The sequence below is a fragment of the Pinus tabuliformis genome, chromosome 7 (assembly GCF_031772625.1).
Source record: "Pinus tabuliformis cultivar Carrire ecotype Pingquan chromosome 7, CPIR1, whole genome shotgun sequence".
Lineage (NCBI taxonomy): Eukaryota > Viridiplantae > Streptophyta > Pinopsida > Pinales > Pinaceae > Pinus > Pinus tabuliformis.
Genome location: NC_142293.1, coordinates 453,758,651 through 453,777,751, shown reverse-complemented (window position 1 = coordinate 453,777,751; position 19,101 = coordinate 453,758,651).

Sequence of the window (19,101 nt, the reverse complement as noted above, 5' to 3'; positions counted from 1 at the left end):
AAATAGTGCTCAAGAAAGATACCTACAAGATGGTTGGGGCAACACTCGTATTGATGTGGGGAGTTTTGGAACTCTATACAAGCTGCATGGTAGCACTATTATTGATGGGTGCAACAATTTTGTGGTTCCTCAAAGTGGAGAAGAGAATCTAGTGGTCTCTGGAGAAAAGACCATGCTATGGCATCAAACTCTTGGACATATTCAAGAGAAGGGCATTCAAATACTTCATGGTAAAGGTATGGTAGAAGGTATGTATAATATCTCTCTGGATTTTGATTTTTGTGAAGTGTGTATATGGGAAGCAAAATCAGGTGATTTTCTCCTCTGGTGGTAAGAGGGTGAAAAAAATATTAGAGCTTATGCACAATGATGTGTTTGGACCTGTTTCGGTTCCATCATTGTGTAAGTTTGTGTACTATGTATCATTTATAGATGACCTCTCAAGGAATACAAAGATATATTTCCTTAAGAAGAAATCTAAAGTCATTGACAGGTTTAGAGAATTTAAGGCTTTGGTGGAAAAACAGAGAGAGAAGAAGATAAAGGTGTTGAGGACAGATAACGGTGGAGAGTTTTTTAAAAAGGAATTTAAAGAGTTTTATAAGAAGTGTGGTATAGTGCGACAGAAGAATACTCCAACACACCTGAGAAAAATGGAGTTGCAGAAAGAACAAACAAGACATTGATGGAAAGGGCAAGAAGAATGCTCAGTGGTGTCGGGTTAGGGCATGAATTTTGGGCAGAGGCAGTGGAGAATGCATGTTACCTGGTCAACATATCTCCTTCATCAACGTTGAAAGATAAGACTCCACAAGAGGTATGGACTGGTGAGAAACCTTCTCTTTCACATCTGAGGGTATTTGGATTTGATGCATATTTACATGTTCCAAAGGAGAAAAGAACAAACTTGGATAATAAATCTAAAAATGTGCATCTTTATTGGGCATAAGGATGATTTAAAAGGTTATAAGCTTTGGAACCAAGTAACAAGGAAGGTTGGGTACAATGGAGATGTGGTGTTTAGAGAGGTGAAATATGTTATAAACATGAAGTCCTACCAAAGGAACTTGAGAATATAGAGTTTGAGCTAAAGGAGGAAGAATTAGACTCTACTACAAAAAAGGATGAAAAGATGAAGAACCAAAAAATGTGGTTGTGAGAAAATAAATTCGAAAAAGAAAGCACCTAGAAAGGTATAGTCCATCTTCTTTCTGTTCAATTTTTTCTTTATCTATTACTAATGATGATCATATAACTGTGAAAGAAGCAGCAGATTCAAAGGATGGAAAACTATGGAAAGAGGCCATGGTTTATGAAATGGAATCTTTGGACAAAAACAAGGATAATTTTAGGGGCGAATGTTCGCCCTTTGGCGAAATTAAGGGTTTTTAAATTTTTAGTGGGCGAATATTTTGTGTCATAGTACATTTTTACAAATCACCTCAAATAGCCCACCTTATTTTAAGGGAGAGGGTAAAAAAGGTAAATTTAGCCCTTGAAATTAGGACTTACAACCTTCCATTTGCCCATTTTCAAGAATAGGTTTTATTTAAGTGAATCCTATGGGCCAAATACCATATTTATAAAAGAGTTATGGTAAATTAATAAAAATATAAATAAATGAGAGGTATGGTAAATAAATAAAACATTTGTTATATTTACTCCATAAGTCACCTTATATACATGTAAGGGTGTAAACAAATAAAAATATAAGTGAAGTGGAGGTATGGTAAATAAATAAAACGTCTTTTTATACTTACTCAAAAGGTATGGTAAATAAATACAAATATAAATAAACTACACGTATCGTAAATAAATAAAACCTCTTTTTATATTTAGTCCATAACCCTCGTTCTATTTATGAAGGCTCAAGAAAGAGGTTTTATTTAAGTGAATCCTATGGGCCAAATACCATATTTGTAAAAGAGGTATGGTAAATTAATAAAAATATAAATAAATGAGAGGTATGGTAAACAAATAAAACATTTTTTTTATATTTACTCCATAATTCACCTTATATTTACGAACACTCAAAAATTTGGTTATATTTAGGTGAAACCTATGGCCAAAATACCATGGGACAAATACCATGGACTAGATTGTTATTAATACCATGCAAAAAACCATTATTAACCCTAATATTGGAATTAATAAAAATAAAAATGGCACATGGTATTGACCCATGGTATTCACCAAAATGGCACATGGTATTGACCCATGGTATTCACCTGGAATGTAGCCTATTTAAATGGGGAATTAAACCAGCATGTAGCCTATGCTAAGATTCACTAGGACTTTACAAAGTTTTATTATTTAGTGAAAGACTCGCCAAGATCTTACAAGATTTTATAATTGAGTAAAATATTCTAATAAAAATAAAAATGGCACATGGTATTGACCCATGGTATTCACCAAAATGGCACATGGTATTGACCCATGGTATTCGCTTGGAATGTAGCCTATTTAAATGGGGGAATTAAACCACGTTAGGTTATATGTTGAGGTTATATGAGGTTACACAATGAGGTTGCACATTTAGTACTCATTCAGATCCATTGAGTTAAACAGATTGGATTGAATTAGTCTGATGATGAGATGCTGGCCTGAAGGAGCGGACAGAGGAAAAACTAATTAGTCTTCTGAGAGAGGCGCACCCGCACTGATTGATTCAATTTATTCAATTGATTGATAACATAGTTTGAGGTGAGTAGCTCAAGGGCCAGCATGTAGCCTATGCTAAGATTCACTAGGACTTTACAAAGTTTTATTATTTAGTGAAAGACTTGCCAAGATCTTACAAGATTTTATAATTGAGTAAAATATTCGCCATGCCTGGTGAGAGATTCGCCAAAAAATTATATACACATATTATATTATTGATAAAATCGCCTTCCATTTTTCCTATATACCACAGAGATTCGCCCATTTATTATATTTATAAATTTAGGGGGGGTTCTTAAAATTTTCCCTGGACAAAAATTAGGCTTAGGATCTGGTGGAGTTGCTGACTGGAAGGAAACCCATTGGTAGCAAATGGGTGTTCAAGAAGAAGATGAATACAGAAGGAAAGGTGGATAAATACAAAGCTTGGTTGGTAGAAAAAGGTTATTCCTAGGTGTTGGGAATTGATTTTGGTGATATTGTTTATCCTATTGCCAGGGTAGCTCATATTAGATTACTTTAATCTATTGTTACTGCTTTTGTTTTTGAGGTAGAATAGATGTATGTGAAGACAAAATTTCTTCACGAGGATTTGGAAGAAGAGATATTCACGAAGAAACCTAAAGGATTTTCGGTGAAGGGTAAGAAAGAACTAGTATGAAAGTTAAAAAATTCTTTGTATGGGTTTAGAAAGTCACCAAGGATGTGGTATAAAAAATTTGATACATTTATACGGGGACTTGGCTTCACCAGAAGCAAAGTAGATCATTGTGTGTATTTTAAATTAATTGGTGACTGTGTTACTTATCTGGTCTTGTACGTGGATGATATTTTTCTAATTGGTAATGACAAATAAATTATCCAAGATTTGAAGACCAAATTGCCCTCCAAATTTAACATGAAAGATCTTGGTGCTGCAAACTATATTTTGGGCATGGAAATTAAATAAGATCAGGCAAAGAGGAAGCTCTGGTTAAACCAGAGCAAGTATGTTTAGACAATACTACAAAGGTTGAATATGTAGTATAGTGAACCGGTGAAGGTTCATATTCCTATAGGTGTAAGTTTATCTGCTGAACAGTTCCCCAAGACACAAGAAGAGGAAGAGGACATGTCCAGTGTTCCATATCCATGTGTAGTCGGTAGCCTTATCAAACTAATAGTTTGTACTAGACTTAACATTGCACATACAATGGGAGAATTGAGTAGGTTTATGTAAAAACTAGGGAAGGAACATTGGACAAGAGTGAAGCCAAATTTCATGTATTTGTGTGGCACTAGTGATTATGGTTTGTGCTACCAAGGGAGACCAGGATTGGACATAGTTTTGGACATTCATGGCTTTGTTGATGTATAATGGGTTGGAGATTGGGATGAGAGAATATCTACAAGTGGGTATGTGTTTAACCTATTTGAACATGCAATCAGTTGGATCAGTAAGAGACAATCTGTAGTAGCATTTTCAACTACAGAGGCAGAATACATGGCAGCCACTCATGCAAGCAAGGAAGTAGTTTGGTTTCAAAGATTATCTTCAAGTATGGGGTTAGCATAGTGAGCTATAAGGATAGACTATGACAACCAAAGTGGAATTTTCTTGGCAAAGAACCCTGCTTATCATTCAAAGACAAAGCACACTGATGTTCAATATCAATTTGTGAGGGATATGGTAGAAGAAAATAAAGTGTTCTTGGTAAAGGTGGACACTTTGAAGAATACTGCAAATGCATTGAGAAAGTGTGTGAGCACTGAGAAGTTCTCTTTGTGTAGAGAAATAATGGGTGTTTTAGGGCTAGATCAGTGACTAAGCTCTCTATGGCCCCCTATGGAAAGAAAACAACAAGTGGGAGAATGTTGGGTTGTATTATATTCTTTCCATGACTATATTAAGTGGGTAGACCTACCTATGGTTTTATACACGGATTTCACAAATGGTTTTGGGTGCGATGGTTTTTGGTCCATGGTATTTTATAGATCTAGTCAACAAAACTATGATTATGTTCTAATCCACAGTTAATGGATTGGAGTTTATGGATGTTTCAACATGTATATATATATATATATATATATATATATATATATATATATATATATATATATATATATATAGATATATATATATTGTAACATTGAAAGGAACATAATGAAAAATCAATCTAGTAGTCCCGATTTTGGCATCCAGTGGAAAGTGTCTGTTTATATTTGTTTTATGTGTTATGCTCTCACCATTGTTTATTTTCTGATTTTAGAATTCATATGCAGGTAATTTACATATGGGGTTAAAACCTACACAGCCAACCAAAATACAAATCTATGATTAAAATATTACTTTATCTTACAAGCACAAGACCAGATATCATGCATGCAATTGGAATTGTTGGGAGATTTCAAGAAAATCCAAAAGAAACTCATCCTCATGTAGTCAAGATAATAGTTAAGTATCTAGAAGGAACTCAAGAATTTGGTTGATGGTATCCAAAAGGTGGAGAACTTACTCTTTATGCTGACATAGATGCAGATTGGGCAAGAAATGTTGATGACCAAAAAAGGACTAGTGGAGGAGTGTTTAGTCAATTTAGTATGTCCTCAATTGATGCATTAATTATCAATCTAGGAGTCGTAAACTGATGAAGTGTGGCACACTATATGTGCAAGACAACGTCTTTCTTACTTTTTATTGTTTTCAATTTTTATTTTGTTTTTGGGATTTTATCTTCATTTATCTCCTAATGGAAATCCAATTCTTGAGTTTTAAGAATACTTTAGAAGGAAAGTATGGATATGGATTCTAAGGCAATTATGTCCTTTATGATGATTTCCAGAGCTTGACACTTCAGAGGATCTCAAAACATACTACTGATGAAATTGGTACTTAAACAAGAATGGAAATGTGCTGCTATTCAAATCAAACAAATGATGAAATACTAATCATGAAATCACTATCTCTGCTGCTCATCTAAATATAGAAAAATAAGTTAAGCTACTACACTCAAACAAATCAAAAACTACAAATTAATAAAAGTAAAAGCAATTCACTTCACTTATAGTCTCATAGCTCACCAAGTAGTCTTTTCAGGGTTAAGCTATGGCTCTGGAGATAACATCAATAACATAAGTAATTTACATCTAAATTACCTACTTGCAAATGAAAATAAAATCAAGTCACTTCACGTATAGTCCGATAGCTTGCCAAGTACTATTTTTGGGGTTATGCTATGGCTCTGGAGATAACGTCAATAACATGAAGAACCTAATATATAATTGCAGAAAAATAAAAGTAAAATCAAATCACTTCACTCATAATCTGATAGCTCGCCAAGTAGCTTTTCAAGGTTAAGCCATGGCTCTGGAGATAACATCAATGATATGAAGAACCTGATATCTAATTGCAGAAAAATAAAACTAAAATCAAATCACATCACTCATAATCCGATAGCTCGCTAAGTAGCTTTTCAAGGTTAAGCCATGGCTCTGGAGATAACATCAATGACATGAAGAATTTGATATCTAAACTAACTAACAAAGCAAATGAATAAGACTAAAATCAAAGCATAACTGAAATTGGAAAGCTAAGAAAAACAATGTTAGCAGAGAGGCCAATCTCATGTCACTGGTTATTGCAAAAATTGTATGAAAATGCCTGGGCCTAGCCTATCCTGAAACACATTGATCAGTGTTAGCAAAAATATACAATGCTTAAAAAATCATGTACAGGAATGAAATGTTGACATCATAACTAAAATATGAAATATACACAGGTGAACAAACTATGAAATATCTACAATGGAAATAAGACAGCAGCATATAAAAACTTTACAGAAATAAGAAACAAAACCTCAGCTAGCAGGGGCCCTCTACACAGCCTTGGTTAACATGCTGTTAGTCTGAAATAATGCTCACACAGTCATATAAAATAGAGTCTTGTTATATTGCAAAACAGAGGAAGGATCCTCTCATTACAACAATAGGACGAATGTCACGGCATAGTACATGAACTGACAACAAGTTTACATAAAAAACTAACTAGCTACATGCATTTGTAAACGCGTTATTTATAAAGGAAATCACAAAACAATTTTCCTATGAAACACCTTCAGCAGAGGACACGTAAAAAAATAACATCCGTGAGCTTAGCATGATGGTTGCCAAGATCATTCAATCTACCAAAAGGTGGCTATTGGATTTGTGTCATGGGGGCAGTCTACAGCTGTCAAAATGAAGCCATGGATCTAGGAATGGCCTCGAACCCTTCACGTGTTGAAAACAGAGGCCTGTTTGCTATAGAACTTCTTGTTTGACTATTGCTTGACCAAGGCTTTCCTCTACGAATTTAGTTGAACCAATAGGACATGATCCATGTCCAGATCATTCCTAAAATTCCCACATGCCTCATTTTGCTTCATGACACCTATAACCTAGAGATCAACAAAAACAGCTGCAGAAAGTCGAGTCAGCTGTAGAAAGTGGCTGCATTCCGCAGCTGATGAGAAAAATCTAAGTCAAATAGAAAACAGAAAAATATAGTTAGAAAACCACTTAATTGCTCTTTTAGAATCAATATGTAATGATCTTTGATAGCTTATGAGGTACTGGTGAGGGGAAAAAATCTAGGAAAGTGTGTAGAAGAGATGTAGTTCAGGGCTCAACATACCCCCACTGTGAAGGTGTTGCATGTCCTCATGCAACCAAAACTGTGACCATCCTCCCTTCAGTTCATGTGTTTTGAGACCTCTGCTAACACATCCAACCTTCTTTTCTTCTTTCTTAGTACCACTGTCATCCTAGGCTTTCTCATTAGGCACTTGAATTTGAGGTTGATAAGAGCTCTGCTCAACCTACTGCTCTTTTTCTTCAATTTCCTATTTTTCTTCTACCAGAACCCAAGATGCAACATGGTGTTTTCGTGAATAATTTTATCCAACCTACTTTGTTCTTTCAATATTTCATTTTCTCTTTTGATGTGTCTATTTAGGACTTCCAGTTCAAAAACTTCTTGTTTTAGTGATTGGATTAGAGCTTCCTCTTCTGTATTAGGCTATGTAGATGAAGTGCCTAGATCTGTGGTAGTCTTCTCCAACGACTCAATAAAATCATACATTTCTTGCTGGTTTGGATCTATCTCAAGTGTAGCCTTTCTTAGGCTGACCCCAAAATATGGTTGAAAAGGAATGATCTCAATATTTGGTTGAGAAAAAGAAGAATGTTATGGGCTATGGCCAGGAGAGATTTCTAGAGACTGTTTTGTTGTTTCCTCTCCTAAGTCAATGAAGTGGGCCCCTTTAGTTTGTACTTTCTTCAGCTTTCCTTTAAGTCTAGAGCTCCTCCTTAGATACTGTGAGCTGGTGTCTCCTTTCTCCACACTTTGTTTTTCTTTCCCTTTCCTCTTTGTTGTAGCTGATTGTTCCTTAAGGTAGATTAGTCTTTTAGAGAGTATTTGATCTTTTTATGAGGAAGTTTCTAGGGTTTGATAGGCAACCTCAATATTTCCTTTCTTCTTTGGTCTCCTTTGCTTCCTACCCTTAGTTCTTTCATTCCTACTTTCAGACATGTTCTCTTCCTTACTAGTGTCTCTAGCTATGTTAGTAGGAGTGTCCTGGATGTTCACACTTGTTTTCTTCCTCCTACTTCTCTTGGCTGAGCTACTTTCAGTTGTTTTAGGTGGGTCCTGAAAGAAGTTTCTAATCAAAAACTGTTCCCAAGTGTCTTTTCTTTCCTTCAACTGTTTTTCAATCAAAATTTTGACAAGCCCATGATGGTAAAGGTGGGGCTCTACATCATCTAGGTTCTTTTGTACAGTTATGGACATCGTTTTCAGGCTATTCAATAGAAAATAAGGCAAATAAATGGTTTGATTTTCTAGAAAATTCATTAGCAGCTGGGTGTAGTACATGTACATGGACCCAAACCGTCCTTCACATGTAATAAACTTATGGATTACCAATAATAAACTAGTCCACTTTTCCTCTAGAGTAGAAACAAGTATTCCACATTTGAAGACAGTTATATCCATACTTGGGTTACGTAAAATAATCCTCCAAGCCTTCTAATCAAAATTTCTGTTTTTGAACCACCGTTCCCCTTCCCGTGGAAGTTTCATTGTTGCTACAATAGATGCCTCCATGACTGAGAATTTAATATCTCCAACCTCAACTTCCATGCCATTAAAAGACCTTTCAAATGTCTTTGTAACTTCTTTATTGTGCCCTCTGAATTTCTGGATGAATTGCAGCCACCGTGCCTTCCTTAACATGATTTTCAATTGCAGATAACCCTCCATCAATTTAGGCCCGTCCGGCTCTGTCCCTACCAAAATCCCATTCCTTCCTCCTGCCTTAAAAGTACGTCTATGAGTGATGGTCTATGAGTAATGGACTGATGGAGGTGAAATGGTTGTGTTAGCAGGAGACGAAGAAGGACTGTGGAGAAAAACCAGTAGTCATAAATCGAAAAACAGAGAATTGGTAGTGAGAATGAGTTCATAGAGCAGAGGCTTATGTGAATAGGCTAGAAATAACAAATGCAGCTTCAATGGGATAGTATGGGAATGGAGTGAGCTCGACATAACTTTGAATTAGAAGGTTGTGGAGTAGACGTTAGCATGCTCAAAAAATGGCTGCGGAATTTGTGCGGCATGAAAGAGCCATGATCAAATAGATTACATCCTGATAATTACCCAATTCAACATGTGGAATGTCAAAGTACAATTAAACACGAGTTAAATTCGGAAGTGGATCATGAGGCCACTAAAAATTAATGAAAAGTTCATGGTAGAATTATGTAAAGGCCATGGAGCAGCTATGAAAGCTATCAAGGCGAATCATTACACATAATGGAGCTAGTGGTTTCATAACTATATAGAATGTGCTTTAAAATGCTATTTGAAATGAATTTTTCTCATACCTTAGATTCTTACCACTTCTGTCCACTAACCTTTGATTGGCTACTTCTTGTTGGTGCTTTTAGGTGCTTTATATCTTCAAGATATTTTCATTTTTCATACCTGCATTTGGTTCTCATTATTATTTGGCTAACATTTGACTATCAGTGTTGAAATACAGAGTGTTAGTTGCAGAATCTACAATCAGCTACGGAATTAGTTTTTAGCTGCGGAAACAAGATTTAGATGCGAAAACTAACACAGTGAAAAATGACTAAATGGAGATGGATGGAGATGAATGATGAATGAGTGAATGAAAACTGGTCATGAAAAGGCTTTTATTGGCAGAATGTGATGATAAAATGGAATGAAATGAAATGAAGTGAAGGGGAGAGAAATGAAGTGAAGTGACATGAAACTATGAATGAAATGAGAAGGATTTTTTTTGGAAAATATAGGGCATCAGAAGTTTTTGATTTTCTCGTTGCATTTTCTGTATAAGACTGCCAATTAGTGATTGGTTTTCAGGCTTATACAGTTTTTTTTTTCTTTTAAACAAAAAAGAACAAGGACTAGGCTGGTGCATGCCAGAAGAAGGATTCTTCTTCACCAGCCTTATTGCATAATTATGTTGAACGATTTTGACAAATTCCTCCTTTGAGAGTGGCTTATGATAGAATTTTAATCTGTGACCATTCACAATAAGAGGAGTTTGACATTCATCAATGGTTTTGATTCTTACTGCTCCATTGCTAAAGACTTTGTCAATCTCATATGGTCCAAGCCAATGAGTCTGAAATTTACCTTTGAAATCATTGAACTTGGAATTAAATAGCAATGCCCAATCTCCTTCTTGAAACTTTTTCTCATTGATGTATTTGTCTGCCACTTAGCTCTTTGATATTGAACTAGATTTCTTAGGATTGCTTCTTGTTTGATCTCATCTAGTTCATTCAAATACTTCATTCTATGCTTTTGGGCTTCTGATAAATCCATTCCCAATTGAACTTCCATCTTGAAAGTTCTAACTTGGAACTCAATGGGGAGCAGAACTTCTTTCCCATAAACAAGCTCATAGGGAGAATGTCCTGTTGTATTCCTCCATGTAGTTCTGTAGGCCCATAAGGCTTCAGGAACCCTTTCTGTCCAATCTCTTCTGTGTGGATGAATAGTCTTGGTAATGATGCCTTCAATAACTTTGTTTGTAGACTCCACCTGACCATTTGCTTGTGAATGGTAAGGAGTAGATATTTTGTGCTTGACCTTGTATTCTTCCATCAAATTTTGCACCAGTTTAGATGTCAATTGACCTCCTTGATCTGTCACAATTTCTCTTGGAACACCAAAGCAAGTAAAAATATCCTCATAAAGAAAACTAACAACTGAATGCTCTGTAGCAGAAAATAATGCTTTGGCTTCTACCCATTTAGTGACATAATCAGTACATACCAATATATACTTTTTTTGTTTAGATGGTGGGTTAATAGGTCCAGTGAAGTCCCATTTTTCAAAGGGTTTGATGAGTACGTATGTTTGTAATGGCATTTCATTTGAGAGGGTAGGTTTCCCTACTCTTTGGCAGTTGTCACACCTTTTGACATATTGTTTTGCATCTTTGAAGAGGGATGGCCAATAATATCCTAAAGAGAAGATTTTATAGGATGTCCTTTTGCCAATAAAGTGTCTGTCGCATGGTTCATCATGAAATTCTTTGAGAATATTAGGCATTTCATCTTCCCTAACAGATCTTCTGATCACAAAATCAGGCCTTGTTTTAAAAAATTCATTAGAAATCCATGACTATTTTGAACTCTCTTGAATAATCTTTCTTCTTCACCAGGAAATAAATGTGGAGGTAGTTTCCCTGTAACCAAATAGTTAGCTATATCTGCATACCAACGAGTCGTAGTAGTTACTGCAAATAAATATTCATCAGGAAGCTTGTCCTCTACAGGAGAATCTTCTTTAGTATTCTGAATCCTAAACAAGAAATCATCTACTATATTTTGTTTCCCTGGTCTATCTAACACAGTAGTATTGAATTCCTGTAAAAGTAGGAGCCACCTTGTAACTCTGCCATTAGTAATAGGTTTTTTCATTAGATATATAATTGCAGAATTATCAGTATGAATAAAAGCTTCATAGCATGTTATATAATGTCTAAACTTATTGATTGCATGAACAACGGCTAAGAACTCTTTTCCAGTCACAATATAGTTCAACTCAGTGGGAGTTAAATTTTTAGTGGTATAGTAAATGGCATAAGGAGCTAAATATTTTTGTCCCAATACAACCCCTAGAGCTGTATCTGAAACATATGTAGAAATATGGAAAGGAAGTTTCCAATTTGGTCCTCTCAAGATAGGCACTTCAAATACTCTTGTTTTCAACATTTCAAATGCTAATTTCCAATCAAGACCCCATTTGAATTCACATTCTTTTGTAAGTAGTTTGAAGAATGGAGATACTATTTTGGTGAAGTTTTCTATAAATCTTCTATAATATCCAGTAAATCCCAGAAAACTTCTAACATCTTTTTGACAATTTGGAATAGCTAACTTGGAGATGACTTCAACTTTAATCCCATCCCCTGAAATATGATGTCCTAAAAAAATACCTCAAGTAAACATCATAAAGAATTTTTCATGGCTTAATGAAAGGTTTTTTTCTTTACATATTATAAGGACTTTTTATAAATTTTCTAATGCTTCTTCAAACGAATCACCATAAACTGTAAAATCATCCATATATACCTCTACACAATCATCGATTAGATCAGAAAAAATTCCTAGTACTGCACTTTGGAATGTTGTAGGTGCATTACATAATCCAAAAGGAATTACTCGATAAGAAAAAGTTCCCCATGGATAGGTAACGAATCACCATAAACTGTAAAATCATCCATATATACCTCTAATCATCAATTAGATCAGAAAAAATTCCTAGTATTGCTCTTTCGAACGTTGCAAGTGCATTACATAATCCAAAAGGAAGCACTCGATAAGAAAAAGTTCCCCATGCATAGGCTAATGTGGTCTTATCCTTATCTTCAGGTGCTACCTAAATTTTATTATAACCACTAAAACCATCTAGAAATGAAAAGTACTTTTTTCCTGCTAATGTATCTAATACTTGATCGATAAAGCACAAAGAAAAGTGATCCTTTAAGGTAGCTTTATTCAATTCCCCATAATCAATGCATACCCTCCATTTACCATTCTTTTTGGGTACTATAACCAAAGGAGAAACCCATCGGCTATCTAAAATTGGGTAAATGAAGTTTACATTGAGTAGTTTTTGGAGTTCTTTCACTATCTCCCTCAGATTTGGATTATCCTTCTCTAAGGTTGTCTGGTTGGTCTACTGTTTTCCTCAATATAGATGTGATGGATGTAAGTCTTAGGGTCAATACCTTTAATATCATTATACTCCCATGCAAATGCAATAGAATGTTTTTGCAAAATTTTGGTTATTTCTTCCTGTTGTGACTTTTCCAAATTTTTGTTGATATTCAATGTTTTCGCTGGAAAAATCTCAATGGTAGAACTGCCAAACTCTTCCATAGAGTAAAGAGACATTTGTCTTGACAATAAATATTCAATATCAAAATCTAACTGAAATTGTGTGTGGTCATATTCTGAAGATGTTTCAAAATTTTATAAGGTGTTCATAATTTGACTATCTTCACTAATTGCAGAAATAGTAAAGACAGGTTGTATAATATCTTCATCATTGACCCATTCATGGTCTCCTACTTCTATAATTGCTTTTTCTGGAGGATAAAAATTGAATTTCTTTGTTGAACTACCATCAGAAATGTACATATCCCCAGATCTACAATTAATGAAAGCATCAGTTGTGGCTAGCCAAGGTCTTCCTAAGATGAGTGGGTGCCCTCCTAAATTACTCTTGGGAGTCAAAATCATGAAATCTACTAGATAGTCCCAAGAATCTAAGGAGATGGAAATATCTTCTAGTACACCATCTGGTTTGATTATTGATCTATCTACAAGTTGCAGTAAGGTGGTTGTAAAAAGAAGATTAGGAAGTTCAAGGTGTTCCATAGTCTGTCTACTCATACTTTTTATAGCAGCCCCTAAGTTAATCAAATTATTTGGAATTTCTATCCCATTTATATGTGTCTTGACAATTGGACTACCTAGATCCACATATTTCTGCATGGTAATTTTTCCCATCATGATATCTGCAATTTTTCCTACCAGGTGGATTCTTCTTGTATCTCTTGGTTTCCTTCTTGGTCTTTTTAGACTCAACTCCTTTATTGTTTTTGCTAGAATAGGAATCTCTCTAATGGCTTGTAGCAAGGGAATCTTGATACAAAAATACTTTAATTCATCTAGAAAATCATAGTCAGGCAACAAGATTTGTTTTTCCACCCCTTTGTCAATTTGTAATCTTTCAGGGAAAGGAGGTGTGGATGAAGATGTAGGTTCCTCAACTATAGGAGTTGTGGGGGTTGACTCTTTTTCTTTTTCTTTTTGAATGATTGGGTTTTGAAGAGATGCTTCCTCAGAACCTTTATTGACTTTAAGATAATCCTCCTCAGAGGTATCTTGCTTTTGAACATCTATGGAAGGTTTTTCTAAAACTCTACCAGATCTGAGTTGAACATCATTAAGAGGAACAATCATATAGTTAGGAAATTGTTGTCCTTCTACCATGTAAGTATTCTGAGTATTTTTTTTGTTGGAATTTGGCAATGGCTGAGATGGTAGTTGATTTATCTTTTGTTGAAACAGAAGCAAGAATTGAGAATTTGGATTTTTTTGAGAAGGTTGTTGTTGTGGAAATGGAAATGAAAGTTGTGGGCTTTGATTTGGAAGATGTGGATTTTGTGGAATTTGAAAAGGTGGAGGATATTGATAAAATTGAGCAAATCTCCCATAAGGATTTTGCATCCCCTGTGCCCAAGCTTGATATGAATTTTGAGGTTGGGGCGAAGGTTGTTGCCAAGAATTCCAATTTAGCGGGAGCTGAATGTGCATAGGATTTTTAAATCCTTGATTTTGTTTCCCCTGCCAAGGTCTTATTGAAACAAAATAGAGGGATTCTACTGAATTTGGATCTTTTTGAAAGACAGCTTTGAGCCCAAGAATTGAAGGACAATCCTTGGTCTCATGACTTTCTGAGCAAATCATACAGGTTTCTACAACTTTTGCATCCAAGGGGCATTCCCTTAGAGCATGTTTCTTTCTACATTTTGGACAAAAGATGGCCAAGGCATCAGCTTCTGCTTTCTACTTGTTTTGTATTTTAAGGGTGTCTAGTTGTTCACTAAGGCTCCCTAGAATATCAGTTTTGAACTCATCAAGCATATTGCCAATCTCTACCCTACTTACAAATCCAGTTGCAAATTTTTTTGCTCCAAAAAGAGAAGGATCTCTAGGCCATTTTTCCATTTTAGATTTTCCCCTTGAGAGATGGACACATAGTTCTGTTATGTCACGAAGTGGAAGTTGAGAAATTTCTCCCTTCCCCATCATGTTTAAAATATCTATCCATTCATCTCTAATGGCTTTCAATAGAAGGGATTTCAAGATTTCCTCGTCTAAATTACTCATTTTTTCTCTCTTGAAGTTGTATTGAAATCTTTCTAGTAAGTCCTCCAAGTTTTCATCTTCTTTTTGCATCATCTTGAATACCTCATCCTTATGATTGGTGGGCATACAATAATCCAGGTATCTATCCAAAAAATTTTGTTTCATATCATTACAAGTCCTAATAGATTGAGTGACTAATCCCATGAACCATTTCAAAGCAGCTCCTTTCAATGTTGAAGGAAACAGTTTGAGTTTTTGAGAGTCTTCCATATAGTCACAGGTTCGGCACAAGACTTCAAACTCAAATAGAAATGTTTCAAGATCCTCACTTCGCAACCCATAAAATTTTGGGAGGACAAATGGTGAAATGTTTTTCATTGTTGTATGAGTTTCCTCATCAGCTATAGGGAATCCAAATGAGTTATCTCCTTCCCTATTTCCCCCATTATTACCTCTACATCCTCCATTGTTGCCTCCATTATTTCCTCTTCCTCTACCTCTACCCCCTCCTCCAAATCCATCTACTACTTCCTCCGTCATGATAGTTTCCTTAGAGTCTTCTAGTTCTTCTATTAATGGCGGATGAGAGGGAGTTTCTCCCTTTCCCTCCTCTTCAGGTGATTCTACTTCTTTGATTACAATATGTTCCCCTGTAGAAGTGAAGAAAGGTTCTTCTCCTATATCAGATTTAGTAGATAGTGTGGGAGAATCTCGTAATTTAGCTACTGCTCCTTGAATTCCAGGAATCCTAAGGCTGGGAGTAGATGAAGGTGTATCTTGTCTATGCCTTGATGTAACTGGAGTTGTGAAAATCGAACTCTTGGCCCTAGCTATAAATCTTCCCCTAGAATCTCTTGCTCTATGCATGCCATTTTTTTTATTTTTTTATTTTTTCAAGTCGGGCTAATAATCCTCTTTCTGATATTCCAGATCATGCTAGGTGCAATAAGGGAGCATAATCAAGAAATTATTGAACTAATAATTCTCTTTTCTAGTCCTCCAGATCACACTAGGTGCAAGAGGAGAGCATACTTCAAGAAGTTATCAATTTTTCCCATCTTTTCCTCTTTTTTTATGTAAGAGATAGGCTACCTAGTTACACTTCCTCGACAATGGCGCCAAAATGTTTAGTCAATTTAGTATGTCCTCAATTGTTGCATTAATTATCAATCCGAGAGTCGTAAACTGATGAAGTATCGCGCACTATATGTTCAAGACAACCTCTTTCTTACTTTTTATTGTTTTCAATTTTTATTTTGTTTAGGGGTGTTTATCTTTGTTTATCTCCTAATGGAAATCCTATTCCTGAGTTTTAAGAATACTTTATAAGGCAATTATGTCCTTTATGATGATTTCCAGAGCTTGACACTTCAGAGGATCTCAAAACATACTACTGATGAAATTGGTAATTAAACAAGAATGGAAATGTGCTACTATTCAAATCAAACAAATGATGAACTACTGATCATGAATTCACTATCTTTGCTACTCATATAAATACAGAGAAATAAGTTAAGCTATTATATTCAAACAAATCAAAAACTACAAATTAATAAAAGTAAAATCAATTCACTTCACTTATAGTCCGATAGCTCGCCAAGTAGTCTTTTTGGATTTAAACTATGGATCTGGAGATAACGTCAATAACATGAGGAATTGACATCTAAATTACCTACTTACAAATGAAAATAAAATCAAGTCACTTTGCTTATAGTCCGATAGCTCGCCAAGTAGTATTTTCGGGTTAAGCTATGGCTCTGGAGGTAATGTCAATAACATGAAAAACATCATATCTAATTGCAGAAAAATAAAAGTTAAATCAAATCACTTCACTCATAATCTGATAGCTCACCAAGTAGCTTTTCGGGGTTAAGCCATGGGTCTGGAGATAATGTCAATGATATGAAGAACTTGATATCTAATTGTAGAAAAATAAAACTAAAATCAAATCACATCACTCATAATCCGACAGCTCGTCGAGTAGTTTTTCGGGGTTAAGCCATGGCTCTAGAGATAATGTCAATGACATGAAGAATTTGATATCTAAACTAACTAACAAAGAAAACGAATAAGACTGAAATCAAAGCATAAATGAAATTGAAAAGCTAAGAAAAACAAAGTCAGCAAAGAGGCCAATCTCATGTCACTAGTTATTGCAAAAATTGTATGAAAATGCCCGGGCCTAGCCTATCCTGAAATGCACTGATCAGTGTTAGCAAAAACATACAATGCTTAAAAAATCATGTACAAGAATGAAATGTTAAAATCATAACTAAAATATGAAATATACACAGGTGAACAAACTATGAAATATCTACAATGGAAATAAGACAACAGCATATAAAAATTTTACAGAAATAAGAAACAAAACCTCAGCTAGTAGGGGCCCTCTGCACAACCTTGGTTAACATGCTATCAATCCAAAATAATGCTCACGCAGTCATATAAAATAGAGTCTTGTTATATTGCAAAACAGAGGAAGGATCCTCTCATTACAACAGTGGGACCAATGTCACGACACAGTACATGAACTAACAACAAGTTTACATAAAAATCTAACTAGCTACATGCGTTATTTATAAACAAAATTACATAACAGTTTTCCTATGAAACACCTTCAGTAGAGGACACGTAAAAATACAGCATCCATGAGCTTATCATGATGGTTGCCAAGATCATTCAATCTACCAAAAGGTGGCTATTATATTTGCGTCGTGGGGGCAGTCTACAACTATCAAAATGAAGCCATGGATCTAGGAATCGCCTCGAACCCTTCATGTGTTGAAAACAAAGACTTGTTTGTCATAGAACTCCTCATTTGACTACTGTTTGACCAAGTCTTTCCTCTACGAATTTAGCTGGACCAATAGGACCTGATCCATGTCTAGATCATTCCTAAACTACCGACATGCCTCGTTTTGCTTGATGACACCTGTAACCTAGGGATCAACAAAAATAGCTGCGGAAAGTCGAGTCAGCTACAGAAAGTGGCTGCATTCTGTAGCTGATGAGAAAAATCTAAGTCAAATATCAAACACAAAAATATAGTTAGAAAACCACTTAAATGCTCTTTTAGAATCAATATGTAATGATCTTTAATAGCTTATGAAGTACTGGTGAGAGGAAAAAGTCTAGGAAAGTTTGTAGAAGAGATGTAGTTTCAGGGCTCAACAAGGAGCATTCTACATGGGATCCTTCTTAGTATCATGGTTTAGCGAAAAACAAAGCTTTATTTATTTATCTACTGCAGAAGTTGAATATGTTGTTGTTGCATCTTGTTGCACATAAGTTCTTTGGATGATGAAAACATTGCAGGATATTCAAATCAATTTCTCTCCACCTATTCCCATTCTATGTGATAATACTAGTGCCATAAGTATTTCTAAAAATCATGTCGTGCACTCAAAAACTAATCATATTCTAATCAGATATCACTTTATGAGAGAACAAGTGCTTGAACAAAGGGTCAAACTAGAGTATGTTCCCTCAAAAGAATAAGTTGTAGATATATTTACAAATCCTCTTCCACGAGAATCCTTTGAATATCTCAGACATAAATTAGGAGTGGTTTCTGCTTCATCACTCTATTAATCATTCTGACCAATCCTTCCAATTCAGGGGGATATGAAAGTGAAATTTACTGCAATTTACTATTTGTACACATATTTTATGAATAACAATCATGTATATACGTATATTTTGATCAATACAATCACATATGGTTCCCTATGATGAAGTATAAGTAGAACTAACTCAAAGAAAAGTTATGATATGCTTGTGATAGTCTTGATTGCTAGTTCTGATATAAATTAGATACAGTCTATTGATGCTCAGATACTTTTGGTTTATGAGTTTCTCCAATATGACATTGATGCTTTGATGAATGAAGTTACTTTGATCTCCTAATTGGTGAATAAGTTGATATAATCAGATCTAACAGTGAATAGTTGGCATAGGTTTAGGGGGATCATTTTTCCTCTCTTCTTATAGAACATTGTTGAC